Source organism: Anguilla rostrata, chromosome 5 (genome assembly GCF_018555375.3).
Source record: "Anguilla rostrata isolate EN2019 chromosome 5, ASM1855537v3, whole genome shotgun sequence".
In the NCBI taxonomy this organism is placed as follows: Eukaryota; Metazoa; Chordata; class Actinopteri; order Anguilliformes; family Anguillidae; genus Anguilla; species Anguilla rostrata.
Window position 1 is genome coordinate 29458950 of NC_057937.1, and position 18916 is coordinate 29477865.

Consider the following 18916-nt stretch of genomic DNA (forward strand, 5'->3'; position numbering starts at 1 on the left):
AATTTAATTTAATCTAACGTTACACTTGATTCACTCTTTAGCTCCGCTAGATAATGTCTTACCTTTTGAGATCATGTAGTAGAAATAAAATAAGAAAATATAATTCATTTAACTTACTGAGAATATATAATAAGAAATAATGAGGCTGTGTCAATAGCTAATACGTTATTGCGAGCGAGTGTGTCATCTAGTCACGCGTCAGAGCACATTTTAGTTATTTTCACCGCCTAGTTCTTGGACAGGGAAGCTCGCTAGATAGTCTTACTCTTTGAGATCATGTAGTAGGAATAAAATAAGAAAATATAATTAATGTACTGAGAATAGATACTAATAAATAATAATAACAAATTAATAACAACAACAACAATAATAATAATATTCATAAAAATACATGTTTGAAACTGGAAAACTGATTTTTTTTTAAATTAAATTTTTATAGAGATGGCTGGAAAAGAAAGGAGTAAAAGCAAGGTATGGAGTTATTTTGATTTCACACACTTGGTGTTAATATATATATTTAATTTAATATCATCTTTTACTTTTTTTATCTAAAAAGTTCTTTGTGTGTTTTTATTTTTATTTGTTTGCTTATAAGTTAAATGTCCTTAAATATAGAAACTTTAATAAAATATAATATTTTTTTAATGTCGTTTGAGTTCCCTTTGTCTAATATTTCATTTTGCCTAAAGATCTGAAACCATTCAGTGTGACAGATATGCAATAATAGGGGAAATCAGGAAGGGGCCGAAAAAACATTTCTTACAGCACTGTAAATTTTGGTACTAATAAAGCTATTCAAAGGTGTTTAATCCAAAACACTTTAAAATGGCTATGGGCCAAGCAATGTTGGAGATGGAAGAACCTGCCATGAGCATTGCAGCATTGTAAAACAATGTTTTTAATTTTTCCATTGTTGTTTGAATATAACAACGTAATGAATAGGAGAACATTTCAGTGTTTATAATAAGTAAACAATACCAAAGCACAATGACAGGCTTGTTTCTCTGGCTTCAGTCCTTTCGACATTTCCATTTCAACAATGTAAGTTAAAATAAATAGGCTATTAATAACTTAACTGTGACGGGGCTCGGTCTGGTGGAAGGATTTGGAGAAGTCTGGGCCATGTCTACTGGTTGAGTGGGCACACAAACCTGGGTTGCGTTGAAGAATTAGCCCAGAGCTTAAAGGTTTTCTTCTTTCCACCGTTTGTGGCTGAGACCAGGAATCCACACCCTGAGATAAAGAAAGTGAGAAAAGTAGAACCGAGTAGAAAAGCTGAAAAGCTTTTGCTGTGTTTGGTATATCTTAATGACTTTGTTATTTTAATTTATTATTTTTACCTGGAACCTGCGAGGAGGAAAAGAGATTTGAGCTAAAAACCTGAAAAGCTTTAATTTTTAGTTTATTTTAATTAATTATTTTTACCCTGATCCCATGAGAGGGAAAGGACATTTTGGTTTATTTGTTTGTTTTAGTGAACACACATTATCTCTATCAACAAATAAAACAATAGTAAAAATCAGGGGTGTCACCCGGTATTTGACCATAATATAACAAGCTCTTTCTAGTTTTTGGCTCTTGAACCTTTTTATGAACTTAATGAAGTATTCAGTTAACTTTTTTACTGGTTTCTCGGCCTATTAACTTAAAAGAAACCACACCCATTATGACCCGATTCTTTTTCAGGAAAGAAAAGTATGTAATGAAAAAAATGGTTCAGTTGGAGCACTGGACTTCACGGCTGTTGAAATTACTTCATTAAATTTTATCAGGTATTAAAGTGTACAGCAGTATTGTTTTCAAGATATTCCTTGCCCATTCAGACTCAGTTCTGTCACTATATTGAGGTTAATGAGGCTGCTGCTCTTCAGATTCCCATTCTGGTTTTACTAAGATGGCTTTGTCTAACACATCTACTCCATATGTTCGCAGAAAGCTGGATCTTTTATTTGCCTTTTAAAAATTATTGTATAGAGCTGTGAGAAGGGGTGGGATCGGTGGTGTGTTTTGAATAAGTCATTGGTTTATGTTTCCATTGGCATAATTTGTACAAAGGTCATGGATCATACCTGCACTCGTCAGTGGAGGCTTAATGTTTTTCTCTCCTCCTTACTGTTTATAACAGCTGTAGCAGACAAAGACTAATGGTTTACTCCTTAATTTCTGACTATGAATGCAAGCCAGAAACTGTAACAAGAGCCATATGGCTCTAGCCCTGTTAATGTATCACATTTTCTCCTAACCACTAAACCAAAAGTAAAATAAGTGAATCTGTGTCAATGCTAATGAGCTGTTGCACAAAATCCATTAATAAGAATTGGTTTGGTTAATGTAGTGTTGAATATACTCACTCAGACACAAAATGTACACAATTTTTGGGGCTGTATTGGCTGGATGTTAAAAAAAAGATCTTTTTAGAGTTGTATGTAACATTTTAGAATGTGCAAAGACAGCAAGGCCAGATGGTTTAGGCATGTACAAAGTTAGAATTTAGGCCTTCTGTATTTCTACATTGTGGTTTTCAAAACTAGTAATTCTGTCTTCTTTCGGACATACTTGTTTTTGGTTTTCTGCTTTGCCCATATTTTGCCCGAATTAGAATCCACAATTAGTTTTCCTACCCATTGCTATAACCTCCTCAGTTCAGGAGAATGCAGACAAGCATACTATTTTCCAAAACATGAGGTCAGCCGCTGCTTCTTTTGGTTCAGCAGTCCATCAGTCAAACTCCCACTGAAATGCGCTGCTTTTGCAGGCAGATTTTGGGCACCTGATTTACCAGCGGGAGTTGCTGAAACTTAATAAGAAACAGATGTCCTGCTGATTTTAATCCCTCCTCTCTGGGTGACGTGATGGTCAAATGTGCCATTCTGCTGTGGTTGCAGCCACAGTCTGTACTGGCACAGTATGAATTTGATTGTTTCCCACCCTCAAGGTCTCCCTTTGCCAGTCTGGGGGTTCATCCACAGCTTGGAACAGTGCCTCCAATTGGCCTCTTGCTGCATAGCTCCAACATTCACTGATGTAGTTATTATTTTTATCTTACAACCCCTGGCAAAAATTATGGAATTAGAGGATGTTCACCTGGCTTTTTTTTACTTCGTAGCAAATAAAGAAATCACAAATGACACAAAACATTTTTTGTTTAATAGCTGGACATTCTGGCTTTGTGGAACATACCTCAAACAAATTAAATTAAATAATTTTAATTAATGGCACATTTTTTTCCAGATCAAGTAGAAGAAAAAATTTTGGAATCACTCAATGTTGAGGAAAAAAATTATGTAATCATCAACAAAAAAAATCACAATTAATACTTTGTTGCTCCTCCTCGGGCTTTTATGACGGCCTGAATTCTTTGAGGCATGGGCTTCACTAATGAAAAACAATATTCTCCATCAAGCTGGTTCCAACTTTCTCGAATATAGGTTGACAGATCAGCTTTGCAGGATTGGAGCCTTGTCATGGACCAATTTTTTCTAAATTTCCACCATAAATCGGATTGAGATCCGGACTGCTTGCTGGCCATGTCATTGAGTTGATATGCCTTTCCTGAAGAAAAGCTTTAACAATCTTTTCTCTGTGGCAATATGCATTATCATCCTGAAAAATGACTTCATCATCACCAAACCTATTTTCTATCGATGGAATGAGAAAAGTGTCCAAGATTTCAATGTACTCCTGTGCAGTGACTGTTGAGGTAATGATTGCCATCTCCCCAGGCCCTTTACCTGACATGCAACCCCATATCATATAAATAAGTGGGGAAATTTGATTGTTTTATTCAAGCAGTCATCTTTCTATGTTTCATTTGAACGGCACCAGACAAAAGTTCCAGTATCATCTTGGCCAATGCAGATTCGTGATTCATCACTGAATATCACTTTCATCCAATCAGCCACACTCCCTGATTGCTTCTCTTTAGCCCACTGTAACTTTGTTTTCTTCTGTTTAGGTGTTAGTGCTGGTTTTCGTTTGGCTTTTCTACATGTAAATCCCATTTCATTCAGCCAATTTCTTACAGTTCTGTCACAAACATTGACTCCTGTTTCCGCCCATTTGTTTTTCATTTGTTTTGTTGTGCATTTTCTATTTTCAAGGCATATTGCTTTGCGTTTTCTATCCTAACGCTTTGACGTCTTCCTTGGTCTACCCGTATGTTTTCCTTTTATAACCTTCCCATTTTGTTTAAACTTGCACCAAATTTAAGACACAGCTGACTGGGAACAACCAACATCTTTTGCCACATTCCATGTTGGATTTCCTTCTTGAAGGAGTTTTATAATCCTTTCCATTGTTTCAATTGACAACTCTCTTGTTGGGGCCATGTTTCCTTTCAATTAGCTAAGTCCAACAGCTCGTTAAGGTCTGTAAGCACTCTCTTTTTTTTGCCATTTTCTCCCATTTTATTCCCAATTTAGTTGTTATACAAATTCCCCGTGTGTATCACAGTCCTGGTCGATGCACTATCCTCTGTCAGTCTGGGGAGGGTGTAGACTACCACATGCCAGCCTCCGATACATGTGGAGTCGCCAGCCGCTTCTTTTCATCTGACAGCGAGGAGTTTCACTGGGAGAGCGTAACGCGTGCGGAGGTTCACGTTATCTCCCCCAGATTCCCTCCCTGCTGAACATGCGCCCCGACCAACCAGTAGGAGCCGCTAATGCAACGATCAGGACTCATACCCTCACCGGCTTCCCACCCCCAAACACCAAACCGGAAGTACCGCTGCCGGGGATTGAACCCAGGCCTCTGCGGTGGTAGGCGAGTGCTTATGCCTCTATACTACTCAGACGGCCCAGTACTCTCTTTTAACTGCAGACTAACATTTGAGTTCAACATTGAGTGATTCCATAATTTTTTCCTCTACTTGATCTGGAAAAAATTAGTGTGCCGTTAATTCAAATAATTTTATTTAATTTGTTTGAGGTATGTTTTATGAAGCCAGAATGTTCAGATATTAAACAAAAATTGTTTTGTGTCATATCTGTGATCTGTTTATTTGCTATGAAGTAAAAAAGCTGGGTGAACATCTACTAAGTGTGGTGATTCCATAATTTTTGCCAGGGGTTGTAGGCCATACAAATGTATTACTAATTTAAAAGATTGTTTTTCAGAAATGTGAGAACGTCAAGGTTGGGGGTGGGGGGGTTGATGGGGTAAGCTGACCCCTGTGAAAATATGGATTTAGACTGCTGGTATACCCAAGACTGGTATAGAAAAGCCCCTCTAATTGAATTTGTGTAGAGAGGAGTCCATATTATCAGAGTGCTTTTGACTGGTTAACAAATGTCCAGCCTGAATTGATGCATATTAAATGTTACATCTCAACTTACTTGATAACCCCTTCTGCATCGCCCCTTTTTTAACACAAGCCTGAAAATGACATACCCAAAATAAAACAGTTGATTTCCCCATACCAGTCACACCACCGTCTCCTTGTTCTCCCTTTGCCACTTCTGGCAGCAGCAGGTGGAAGACTGTAAAAAAAAAATAAAAAAAAAACTACATTAGCTATTCAGTTAACTAATTCATTGATTGAGGACCATTGATTGAAATTTTTATCAAATACCCCACCCCATCAACATGTCAGACATACTCCAAAATTTCACATGCCACATTTGTTATTCAAAATCAGCCCTACTTCTTATTTATAAGCATACTGAATAATGATAAACATATTTTGAGAATGTATTTAGATGCTCATCAATATAAAATGGGATCAAGTCCTTTATTAAACATGCCCTCTCCTGTGGAGTCAAAGCTGTTTTCGCTGTCCTCATCAGAAATATTCAGGCCTCCAACATTACTACAAGGCCTCCAAATTTCGAGTCTTCTGTTTAGACTTAGGCATTGCAAATAGTTTTTTGTTTTAAAACAACAAACTTTTTAGGTATAAAGCCTCAAGAACTTTTCTTGCCAGTGTGTAACATTTTCAGCATGCTTACTAAAAACATGATTTGTTTGTGCAGGAGAATTAATACATGTCCTTTCATGCAAGCCTAACAAACTATACACCTTGAGAGATCCAAGGCACTCTTTATGGTAAAGTTAGCCTTTAAAGGAAGCCTTTATTGAAACATGGCAAGAAAAATCAAAATGTGCTGGTCCTACACATTGCGGCCTCACACTTACTTCATCAGGGGTTCCAAAAGCATATCAAGAGGGCCTTGAATTGAAAAATGAAGGGCGATACATTGATTAGAAGGACAATATCAGTCATGAGAATGAAAAATGATAAGTCTAACGTGGAGTTTGATGTTGAATGGGCTTCTATTGGATGGGGCAAAGGGGGGGGGGGGGGGGGTTTGCTTAAACGGGTATATCTAAATATCTAAATATTGAAGCAAGCAACCTAAAAACTGTTTGGGGTGTACACAAAAGCCTGGGTAGGTGTGAAAATTACGCCAGAAGTGTTATAAAGTGAAATTCCCCTTTAATCCCAGTCTCTCCTTGGACAAGCTCCGAGTTTGAGGATAATGAGAACATTCTTGAATTCTTTCTTTCTGGTTTGGCCTCTTCATCCTTGGTCTCTCCCTCTGCTCCTGCCTCATCTGGGCATGGTACGTTGGTCTAAAATATCAGATAGAATCGTATCCTTGGTGCGATCTTCCTTGTCGCTACTAGGTAGATGGAACGATACGAACCGAATTCTATTGTGGCCGTGTGGATTATGGGAAGTAAAGTGAAGTAAATAAACCTTATTTACTTTATAATAATTTTGCTCCTGTTTAAATTTTTACAACTTCTCACGTTTGAGGAAGTTTGAAAAATATAGCTGACTGAGCCGTCTCTGTCTCTTCTTGCAAAATGGCTTTTTGCTTTTTAGCATCTTCGATAAAGAGTTGTATTAAATCTAAGCAACACTTGTTTAGAATGGCTTCTTTTTCTTGCCATGTTTCAATAAAGGCTTCCTTTAAAGGCTAACTTTACCATAAAGAGTGCCTTGGATCTCACCTGTTTGCCACTTGTATTTTTTCACCATTTTGACTGGCAAACTAAACCCTTTTTGATTCATTGATTATTTTCTCCTTTTTCCAACAAGCACCTTTTTGACTATTATCTTTGTCCATGAAGCGCTCCTTCTCTAACCTTTTTCTCAAAAGCTCAATTGACATATTAATAATATTTTTATTTCCGGAATATGATAAATGTGTTTTTTCCAAGCCATCCAAGAAGTAAATTATACGTGTGTGCTGGAAAATGACCCACTGCACAGCATACAACACTGGATGTGCCCCACGAGTGACTTCACCAAACAAGGGATTCAGGGATTTTCCCTAAGCAGAGCTAGCATCTGTTTTCATAGCAAGTTGATAATATTTGAGATCACAAATGAGTTAAAATTGTGTTAGCATTTGTTCTGTGGTGTGAAATTTGGATTTAAGACGAACGCTTTCAGGCAGTGGGATGCGATTTCTACTACTTCTTGGCTGTTATTGTCTATTTCCAGTATAGCAAAATAAATTGGGGGTGGGATACTGGTGCTATGCATAAATGTTTTAGCTGAGTGTTAGACCACTTAAAGACATTTCACAAACCCTACATTTCTCTTGTGGAACGGCATGCCGCATAGGGCTGCTTGGAAAAAGTGGGCTCAGCTTCCTCTCACAGACTGATTTAGGGTGGGGAGAGCCACAGAGGGATCATGTGGTGAGGGACCAGCGGCTGACCTCGAGGCTCACGCCACTCTAATTCATACCCAAGATATCTGCCTCTCTTTCTGAGGCTCATTTCCACACACTTGCTCCCTTGCTCTCCTTCCACCCCAAACCCCATCCTTCCACCTCTTTCACATCAGAGAAAAATGCTTTCCTTCCTGTTTTTCTTTTCCTTTCAGAGGCGTTTTGTAGTGAATTACATAAGGGGCCAGTGGTGCCTGGTTTCTCTCTGTTGTTTTGCTTAACCCGCCAAAGGGGCATGGTTCTCCGTTCATATGTGAAGCAATTTCCACCAGGAGTTCCCTTGTGCCTTCAGACGGTACATTCAACAAGTTGAGGAAGAAACGGGCTAGTTTTCCTACGCAATTTGTTAGTAATGGCTCAATGATCCTGCAGTTCTGGTTTGCCTGCATTCCACCATACATCTGGAGTTGGTTTTGGTTTGAGTGTGTAATCCTATTTTTCAAATTTCATGGTGTATCAAAGGAAAGTTGTTCAAATGCCAGGATTGGTAATTTTCCAAAATCTATGTACAAGATTTGTTTTTGATGTTTTTTGATTTGTGAATATTGCATAGTTTGCATATGTTGTCAAGATGCTTTGGTCAGTGTTCTAGTGGTTAAAGCATTGCTTTTGCATGATTAGACGCCTCCCTTTATTTGAGAAATTTTTGAAAGCTGTAATTTATGACTAGAGGCTTGATGACTGCATGTTTCAAACTCTACTGACCCATATTATTTGAAAGAGTGTGACTATTTCTATTGGTCCATAGTACATAGCCTGTTTCTCCAGTGAAGCAGGCTATATATTGCTAGAAATATCACATAAATGTAAATAGATTTTTCTACCATCTGCAGGTAATGCCTACAGTGAAAAGAGATACTTTATTATTCTGTAGTAGCCAGAGCTACCAAATCAAAAGCTCCCTTTTAATGCTATTTTTCTCACAGTCTTACAAAGTGACTGCGTCCAATCACAGCTTCTGAGGAACTCTGCTCTTAGGAACACCTTAGGTTAAGCAAACCGTGATGGCACGCTAGGTTGACAGTTGACCCTTAGCAGCTGCCTCTCTGCTATTGTGGATCACCACTGATGAGTGATATATATATTTTTGTTTTCCCTCCCTTTGGCTTCTAATGGGGCCAGCGCCCTTTTGACCTCTCCTACGCGAGCCGATGACGAACGAGACCGTGCTCAGGTCAGAATACTCTGCAGTCCATACATCATACTGTACTAATAAACGTCAGCACCAAAGTGGAATTCCCTTATTTTGTTTGTCTTGTAGGGTATTTTTACAGGAGGAATTGTGCAGAACATTACTACATGGCTAATGCATCATATCACCTGTGTCTCAGATATACTACTTGAGTTATTCCCCATAAATATCCATGACTCTCCAAGTCAGTCCCTGTGACATTTTCCCCCTCCAGATTTTTGTAGCCTTGAGATTGCAGTCCATTTCACATTTTGGCATAGTGTGTAAATGGAGTGCTTTTCTTAAGAAAGCACAACAAAATTGAATTTTTTAAAAAAGGAAACACATGGCATATTGCTTTTGCTATGTTCAGCAGGCCAAGAGGTGCAGAATCTCTGAGGAAAAGACATTCCTGTCTTTTTTTCCCTTCTTTCTGAATGCCACATGGAAAAGGAAAACTTCTGGAAATTCAGTAGTATTTACTGAACTGCATTACTGAGATCAGGGATCAACGATACAGGGGCGACATAGCTCAGGAGGTAAGACCGATTGTTTGGCAGTCGGAGGGTTGCCGGTTCAAACCCTAACCCTGGGCGTGTCGAAGTGTCCTTGAGCAAGACACCTAATCCCTAACTGCTGTGGCGAATGAGAGGCATCAATTGTAAAGCGCTTTGGATAAAAGCCCTATATAAATGCAGTCCATTTACGATCCTCTGTTGCTCAGTTTGAAGAGCAAAAGCTTGTTCATTAGCACCTGTTCAACCCTTTCTCCTGAAGCATTTATAAAGGCAATTTTCACATCGGTGTACTACTCTTAAATAAAGCCTTACAACTTTGTGGCAACAGACAGCAGAGAACTTATGGCATGATTTGAAGGGCACTTGTGTGCCATCAAGAATATGTATCAAAATTTAGGAAATGCGTGAAGAATTATTCAATTATTGAGCCAGTGTCAAAATTATTATATAGAATTCACCCCCAACCTCTTCCCCACAACAGCAAAAAATAAAATTGTGTAGATAATTAAGAGTAGTGAAATTTTGAAACGGTTTCTCAAAGATGTCAGAAAACCTCTCCAAATTGCACATTTTGGATAATGTTTTCTTCACTCAAAATCACATATTTTGGACAGATAAGAGAGGAGAATAAATTCTAACATGTTTTAACTGTCAATAACTTTAATTATTAACTTTACTATGTTCAATGCTGATATACGTGCATTAGCTATCAGGGATTATAACTGAAAACTAATATAAGTTTGGGTCGAATGTGCATTGCTGTTGCTAACGTTACTGCTGCAAACGTCACCCACCTATTGCCTATTGAGAATGTGTCCGTTAGAAGCTTTGTAAAAGAGAGAGATGGTCTGTACGTATGGCAGCGGGAGTGACCGATTGTAGCTTACATCTGCAAGGATGTTGTTCACATTCCGAACGTGTTAAGCAATGGGAAATTATCCAATGTGAAATCGTAAACATCTTAGAAAAAATGTCTGTGCTATTTGCACAAATAGCACAAGCAACTTGATGAACTACTTGCCAAACTTGGTAGATCTTGCTGAAAAGCTGTTGGACGAGTGGCATACAGAATGTTGATGTGGAATAAGAAGAAATAATAAGGAGGACACTAAACTCTCTTTTTCAGTGAACTTAAATGCCCTCCTGTGGGGCCATAACTTTTGTCTAGGATGCCATCTTCATAGTACCCTGTAAATTTGTAAATATACTATGTTTATTTCTTTTTTTTTTCTTCTTTCCTATATCACTTTTTATACCGAAAATGTAACTTGTACGTGTAGCTATCTTGTACCCAGTATTAACATCTCTCACCTGCTAAGGGACTACAGATGAAAATTAGCTCTTGAGCTAACTCTGGCACTGTACCATTTGACGCAACTGCGGAAATGTTGATTACCGTGTGTTGTCCCTTTTAAATACATAATAAATCTTTGAGCAAACCTCCACTTTATAAACAATTAATTAATTTCTTTGAATGTGAAATGTCAAAAATATCCATAACAGAAATGGCTGTTCATTTTATCAGGCTGTCTTGGTATATTATTCAAAAGTAAAACAAATCTTTGAGAATTAAATACTTACCAATGTGAATGGATGGAACATGGAACACCACACCACCGCATTTTCTTGGTCTCCACTGGTATGCACAAATTTGGCACTGGCGTGCAAATTTAAAAGAAGCATGAAAAGGCCTCCTCTGTTTTTACATTTTGAAGGGTACACCCCAAGAAAGTCTTGCCCACATTTTGTGGGAAAAAATTCTGGACTCTAGACAAATGTTCAGCTCCATGACAAAACCTGTCTTTCAATATGACCTACCATGAAGGTGGTGTCCCTGTTCTTATTCAGTGTAATTGTGCTGATTTTTTCTGTGTAATTGTGATTTACTAAACAGAGGCAGTGATTGATAGATCCCCTGTAATTAATGTATATCCTTGTGACATTTTAGAAGTAGGTCTGTTAATGTTGCCAACTGAATAACATGATATTGCAGAGAACATAACCGTATTAGTCGCTGTTTGGGGGTAAAAGGTAGACCTGTCTTGTTTTGAATACCTTGCTATACATTCCACTGATTCTGTCTCCTTTTCATTTTATGTAAACAACTCTTCAAGCCAACCTTCAGTTTGCTACATTCCTAATATCTCAATCTTAGCTCCTTCGTCCATCGTCGATCTGTCTGCTTTTTTGTTGCTCCTCCCTATCCCAGGAGGAAAAGCCTCTCGTTCCCGAAGGAATCTGTGTGCGCCATTGTTGTCAGGCTGTGGGATCTCTTTTTCTTCAAACAAACGTTTCCTGGAATAGCAGCCGCAGCCCATCACGAGACATCCACCCCCACACTCGTCCAGTGAGGGAGGGGCCAAGCCTAGCTTGATCAGAGACTGGCTGCTCCCCCAGAGAGGCTTCCTAAAGCTGCTGTGCTTCCACCGCTGGTCCCTCACCAGCACGCCCGCCAACTGCTGCGCATGCAGCCGCGCAAACAGTCCACTGTCCCGGAAAGAGGGCGCCTTTTTACTATATTCTGGCAAGTTTTTGTAGGGCTGTTGAGATGGTCCACATACTCAATATTACATAGGGGCTCATGGAGACACCATAAAGGATAAATTCTATGATGTTGTGCAGCTTGTACACTTTATAACAAGCATATATTTCTGTTGTACACGGTATAGGCTGGTGCATACAGTACACATTTGTTTTCATATGAGAAAAATGTACTTATGTTTCTATTCACAGTGTACCAACTGCATGGCTGTACATCAGCAAGATAAAGATACACAAACATCTTTTTTTATTCTTTGGGGCTCAGCCCTTGCAGTTGATTTTGCAGATGGGCAATTTATTTCTCTACTTTGAGATATTAAAAATAAGTCAAGCATGATCAAATCTCAAAAATTCATAAAATTAAATAGCCTTTCCAGTACTCCCTTGTGATTTATGGCGTTCTTGTGGTTTGACCCGAGTTAAACTGCCAAGGCTCTGGGCAGCACTGCACAGTTTGATATCAATCACTCTGAATTAAGAATAAAGCAGTCAAAAATACTGAGAGAGCAGAATAAATGGTAGCTGGGTTTGCCAAGAAAGTCTGGTTAATGCTATCACTGTAGATGTTTTTCTCATTTAATTTAGATTTTTGTTACTCCTCTGTCTGCATTTTGAATGGCTACCTGTATTTTTGTCTTTGCCAGGCAGATATGTAAACCCCAGGTTAACAGCTCAGAAGGTAATCTACAGAACTGTGCTCGCACATAATAAAATAACTTGAGCTGTTTTCTTGAACTGCTTTTCAAGACAGTCTGAAGCTAGCAACTGTCCCAGGAAAGGGGTTATTTGCAGTCATTTTCCAGTTTACAGTTTATGTCGGCACCAAGACAAAAAAAAAATTGTTCAGATTCAGAATGTTCCTGCTGTTTTTGGCTGCAGTGCACAGTGGCTGAGCGGTGGGTTTGGGTGGGTGGGTGGGCCGGGATTTCATCTGCTCCATGAACCCAGCAACCAAACAACTGAACATCCCATGGAAGTACATGCACCATTTACATTTTGATGTGTGCGTGCATGTGTGTGTGTGTGTGTGTGTGTACACACATGTAAAAAATAAGGGAAACACAGACCTGAGACATTCTATATGTGAGAGATTAGTGGACAACGTGGACTGTTCATGAAAGTAAGGCATCAAAGTGCACTGTTCAATTTACCATAAAAGCACATAAACACATTTGTTGGCAAAAAAAGAAATGAATAAATGAAAGATCGGCAAGGCTATTGAAGTATACGAATGTTTGAAAATATAATGCACTGCACTTATTTTGTCAAGTTATGCACCATTATTATTTATACTTACATGTCCCATTTTATTACTACTCTAGCTTTATTCACAACTTATTTTGCCCTCAATTTTTAACCCATGGTATAATACAAGAGCACATAAGCCTCAGTCATATTGACACAATGCGATGGATTATGATCCAGCTAAAGTCATTCATTTGAAATGGAGAGGCTGCAGTACTGGACAGTCATGCTGTTGGATTGTGGTCTCACCGTTGCGGTTTTTCCTACTACTGTGGTGTGCGGCTGGGGAGGCATGGTGGCTGTGCCAGTTCTATTGAGGGTAGAGATGGTCTGGTATTTATGCACCCAGATGGCTTTGATAGGCTAGCCTAATTATTTGTGTTATAAAGCAATATTGTAGTTTAAAATGCAAGCATTGTAGTCCAGTAAAAAGTGTTTATGTGTTGCTTATTTTACCTTTTTTCTTTTGATTCTTTAAAATGGTGTTTTTTTTTCCCAACACCAACAACTCATGATTTACATGAGGAGCAGACCAGATGCCATGCAGCGTCTGCTTACTTTCGTCGCCCATGTCAGAGGATTAGAACTATTGTTACAGCCATGTGTCAGACTGCAGCTGGTATAAAAGCTCAAATCGATAATGGAATGGAAGCAGATGCTGCATTGCCTTTGCTGTGCTCCTGCGGTATATCGGGCCAAAGGCTAGGCAAGCCACATCTCTTTTTGTTAAAGAAAAAACATGTGAACTAACTGGAGTGAAGTCATCACAGTTCTTCTCTGCAAAATGTATTTCTTTTTGGAGGTAACTGTTAGCTATATAAACATGAAAACCTCACAGCTAACTAGTTAACTATATCTGTGGCTACTGTCAAGTTGGCTAGCTAGCTCGATTTATGATAGTGTTGGCTTGCTGTATGTCTAGAGAGGGAGACGACTAATAAAGTGTGTGTGTGTGGTCTGTCTATATCCAGTGTGTCCTCAGTTTACCTTTGCTTGATCATCGGACTCCAGGTTTAAACAACCATAAGAAAATTGAAAGTTTGGAGGCCGGTGCCTCTGTCTCATTGCTTGTTTTGGAATATGGTTTGGGGGTTATGCTCGTGAAAGACTTCAGAAATTAATGAATCAAGAAACAAGTACAGAAATAAAGGCAGAAATATTATGTCAGATTTTATCTATTAAATATACTGTGTACATTCATTTATTTTTGCATTTTTCTTGCATTTATTTATTTATTTATTTTAAATTCTCACATTTTTTGTTCCTCCATTGTCACCTTCAAGGAAAAGCAATTTCATGGTTTTTTGAACAAGCCCTGTCATCTTGTCGCTTCGCTTTGCTGTACATGTGCTGATCCCACCCCACAGGCTCTGTAACCTCCTGCACAACTCCCCACACAAAGAGAATCGTGCTCAGAAACACCCAAACACTTCTTAGAAGAAATACAGGCAGTGGAGCACAGAGTTGGCAAATGTGCTCAAAGAGATTGGCAGAGCATCATAGATATGACTGAGCATATATTACTCTGAAGGTAAAAATCATGCATAATATCAGCCTTTAACATAAGATGTTTAAAAAAATGTACCACTGTATATTTTTATGAGAGGTATTATATTTAAATGGGTACCAGTGCAAGATGACAAAAACAGAGGTTTGCCATATGACCACTTAAATGATTTAATAAATTATTTAATCGTGGGGGGTTCTGGGATAGGCTCCAGGATCCCCCGCGACCCTGCCCAGGATAAGCAGGTATAGGTAATGGATGGATATTTTGGCAATTACAAATAATTTGAAGTTAAACCACAATGTAGTTTAATATACACAATGTAGTTTAACCACTCTGTCATTTGCTTTTTCATTAATCCATCTTGAAATTTTACAGCATATGTACAAAATGCAGATTCACAAGATTACAGGCGCCTTTGGACCAACAACAAATTAGTTGCTGTGACCAGCAAATGTCAATGCGATGCTGAAGGTTCAAGCAGCACGTAACATTGAATCTATTTATAATAATTGGTTCGAATTGGTTGGTTGTTTTCCCCATTACTTTTAACTGTGACAACAACCCCCTTATGTAGTACATTTTTCTGAATGCAAATAAACATGTATGACAGACCGTACCCCAAAATGGATACTCTATGAATGGAAAACCATGTCTGCTGTCCTTTTTTTGTCTTTCTAATGCTGAAGTCTTGAGAAATACCATTTCCTGTCTTAAAAACAGAATTCCTCTCCAAATCCATCTATTCAAGTATTGCTGTTTGCTTATTGTCGGGTTATGTTTCTCTTCGTTTTACTGAAATCTTACCTGGTGTAAACAGCAGAAGGAAATCACAAGGTTTAAAGTCCCATGTTAATTGGCATACTGATTTTAATTCCACTTGAGCATATAATTTTTTAGGACCATTAAATCTTTACTAATTGCTACGGGCCATTCTTATAATAGCCCAACTCCTAAACAGGAGGGTTTAGGAGTTGGGCTGAAGCCTACCATATGCATATCATTTTATATCCGGATTTTAGGTGATTTATTGCTCCGCTGTCGTTCTTTTTTATTTATTTATTTAACCTTTAATTACCCAGGGTAGGTTTATTTGACCAGAGGGAAGATTGCCCCCTGCTGGCCCACCAACACCACTTCCAGCAGCAACTCAGTATTCCCTGGTGGTCTCCCATCCAAGTACTAAACAAGCCCACACTTGCTTAGCTTCAGCCACTCAGCAGGAGCAGAGTACATGGTGGTATGGCTTCTTGTCTCTGGGTGGAAAAGCCACAAGAACTAAGCTTGTTCATACTGTGAAATGGGAAAAAATTCACGGACTGCAATAAAAAGCACCATTGAAACTTGATATTGTGTCTGTGTAACCCAAGTGCCATCGCAAGGTGAAGGGGATGTGATAATACATCGCAGTGCTTTGTTTGATAGTGCACATCTTTACTCTCACAACCAACTCAGGTAGAACTTATTGCATAATATTTTGTATAGATTAGGTCTTGTAATTAGGTCTTCAGATTAGGTCTTCAGACAGTGATAACTTAAGATGTTTAATTCAGTAAATCTAAGAGGGTTAATGCTTGGTTAATCTATTTTTTTTAATTAATGTTGGTTTTGGAGATGCCATCAGTATTCAAAAAGGGTGGCTTAATTTTGCATTAACCTCATGTTAAAAAAGGAGGAAGTTTCATTTGTTTTTGCATTTTTTTGTAAAGACAATACATTTTTATATTATTGTTTCTGACTTGTGCTCACACACACAGTGATAACTTCAATGCAGACACAATTATGAAAATAGGAAATCTGAGGTCAAGCATTTTTTTTAAATGAATGATAGGTATGGTCCAACATGGCATGCTCACTGAACAATGGAATGACATTTTTTCAGTAACATTTGTGTATAATAGATAGTTTTTTGTGATCTACCCAGAAACCAATCCTCTAGTACTTCTGGTTCAGTGGATATTTATTTTAAGTTGATCAAAGTTCTGATTTAAACTGTGCTTGCATTTAGTCTGACTCTTCATGGGCAGAATTGGAAAATGGGCAATTTATACACAGAAACTGCTTGGTGTGTCATAGCTTTCTCGAGTATGAAAATAAAGAGCTTCTGGAACGTATTATATGCCCACTGTCGAGGTCCCTGGAGGCCCAGTCATACGGCTAATTTTGTGGGTCCGCCCACATGCTGTACTTTATTCTGGTTAACATAGATCAGCTGTGTGACGGTTTTCTGGGCAGTGGACCAATTCAGCACTTCCTTTGCCCCATAATAGTTGTTGGCTGTTGGCGAGGCAGACAAGGCTGTGTTTTGCCTATGTGGCACACAACCTGGAAGCTGGCTTGGTTTCTTGAGTGTTTGTGACAAATTAACAAATAACAAATTAATTCTGGTAAATGGACTGCATTTATATAGCGCTTTTATCCAAAGCGCTTTACAATTGATGCCTCTCATTCACCCATTCACGCACACACTCACACACCAACAGGTGTGAAAGGCTGCCATGCAAGGTACCAATCAGCTTGTTGGGAGCAATTTGGGGTTAGGTGTCTTACTCAGGGACACTTTGACATGTCCAGGGCGGGGGATCGAACCGACAACCCTCCGACTGTCAGACAACCGCTCTTACCTCCTGAGATATGTCTATGTCTGTCTGAGTTGTGCACCAACCTCCTTTGAGATACCATGTGAGGCTGAGGCAGATGAACAAACACCCAAACGGGACACCAGCCCACAGGATGTGTCTTTTTAAGCTTCCGTACCAGAATTTCCAATAATGTTGCAGTTAAATTGTGAAATGGTTGATCTCAGGATTTATCTTAGCACCTTAAAACCCTCTTTAAACCCAGGGCTTTTTGTAAGAATCTTAAATAAACCCCATTATCTCGAAAGCTATATACAGTACAGATATGGTTCAAAGCTTGAAATAAAGAGCACATTTGTACCAAAATGACCAAATCTCACACAGGAGTCTCATTCAGTAAACATACAGGACATATTTATTATTATTATTATTATTATTATTATTATTATTATTTTCAAGATTACCATGAAATTAATTAAATGCAGTCCAGTGTAATGTACCTGGGAGTTTCTTGATTAACAAGGGGATAGTCTGTATGAAGTCTGTACAAATACAGTGAATATAACTGATAGGTCCTCTCAGTGGGTTTTCTACCAACTTATTGTTGCTAATTGACAGAATTAGCAGCAATAACTAAGGAGTGCGGTACTTGGGAGGGGCATGACAATGGGTCAGTACAACTGAAATACAGGGCAAAGGGTCAATTTTTCCACAAGAGTAGACTATTTACATAATCTCTCACAAACAGGAACAACTTGTTTTGATGCATGGAAACCTAAAATCCAGGTGAAAATTGGTTTAAACTAATCAGCTCCTTTTTTAAAATCCAGGTATTTTTCTGTGAAAATTGGTAAAAACTGTAAACAGTGACCTTTTTCTATGTACTAAGAGTCGATTCACTTGTTTTGACTGAGGGTGTAATTTGTTTACATAAGTAACAGTAGAGAAGGATTATCAACTGTCTTGTTGCAGACATTTTTTGGATTATGAAATGTCGTAATCATCCATCTGGGGTGAGGGGACTGCCTTGTTTTTTTCTGTTATCTCCAGTGGTTTTACTGATCAAGACAGGGTTTTTTTGCAGCAGAGTGTATGCTTTACAATGGTATGTGGATTATTGTGCAGTACAGTGCAGATAAAAGCAATCATTTAAGACAATATTATTTTAAATGCTGGCGTCTAATTTCATGGCCATTGTGCTTTAAGGGTTTTCAACTCTGAACAAAAAGAACAGTCTTGTCAGTCATGTAATGTCATCCAGATTGTTTGACGTAAGGACTGACGACAGTAGAGCAAAATTTGAAAGTCTTGACTATTGTTACTATTTGTAGGACATTGGGTGAGGTAAATGAACACCTTTTTGGAAGGGTGAGTGGAGTATTTCAGTGTTTAGCCTGCATGCTGTTTATTTAGTTTAACCTGAATGTACTGTACAGCAGTGTTCACTCTGGTGCTCCTGGATGGCATAGCATGGACAGGCCTCCCATTTTGCTCTGCTTTTGGAGAAAAAGGGTTGGTTGTGCTGCATCATCACATAAACACTGGAGCTTTGTGAATGATTGGCACACGGTTTTCATTAGAAAGCTTCTAAAATCAAACTTCCATGCAGCTGATTGGCTATACAGGCAGCCAGTGAAAGGCTTGCTTGTGAAAGCTGAATGTGCTCTGTT

General features: G+C 38.6%; 1 protein-coding gene and 1 long non-coding RNA gene across 3 annotated transcripts in view; one reads left to right on the top strand and one right to left on the bottom strand.

Moving 5' to 3' along the window:
- Nucleotides 1-18916, top strand: part of bbox1 (butyrobetaine (gamma), 2-oxoglutarate dioxygenase (gamma-butyrobetaine hydroxylase) 1) — a 64258-nt gene that overhangs the window by 14991 nt on the left and 30351 nt on the right. The gene's annotated exons all lie outside the window — the stretch shown is intronic.
- Nucleotides 948-11772, bottom strand: LOC135255035 (uncharacterized). Its single transcript, XR_010330051.1, has 3 exons — nt 10956-11772; nt 5392-5480; nt 948-1233 (listed from the first exon to the last, which is right to left on the bottom strand). It is a non-coding gene; the product is annotated as an uncharacterized LOC135255035 (long non-coding RNA).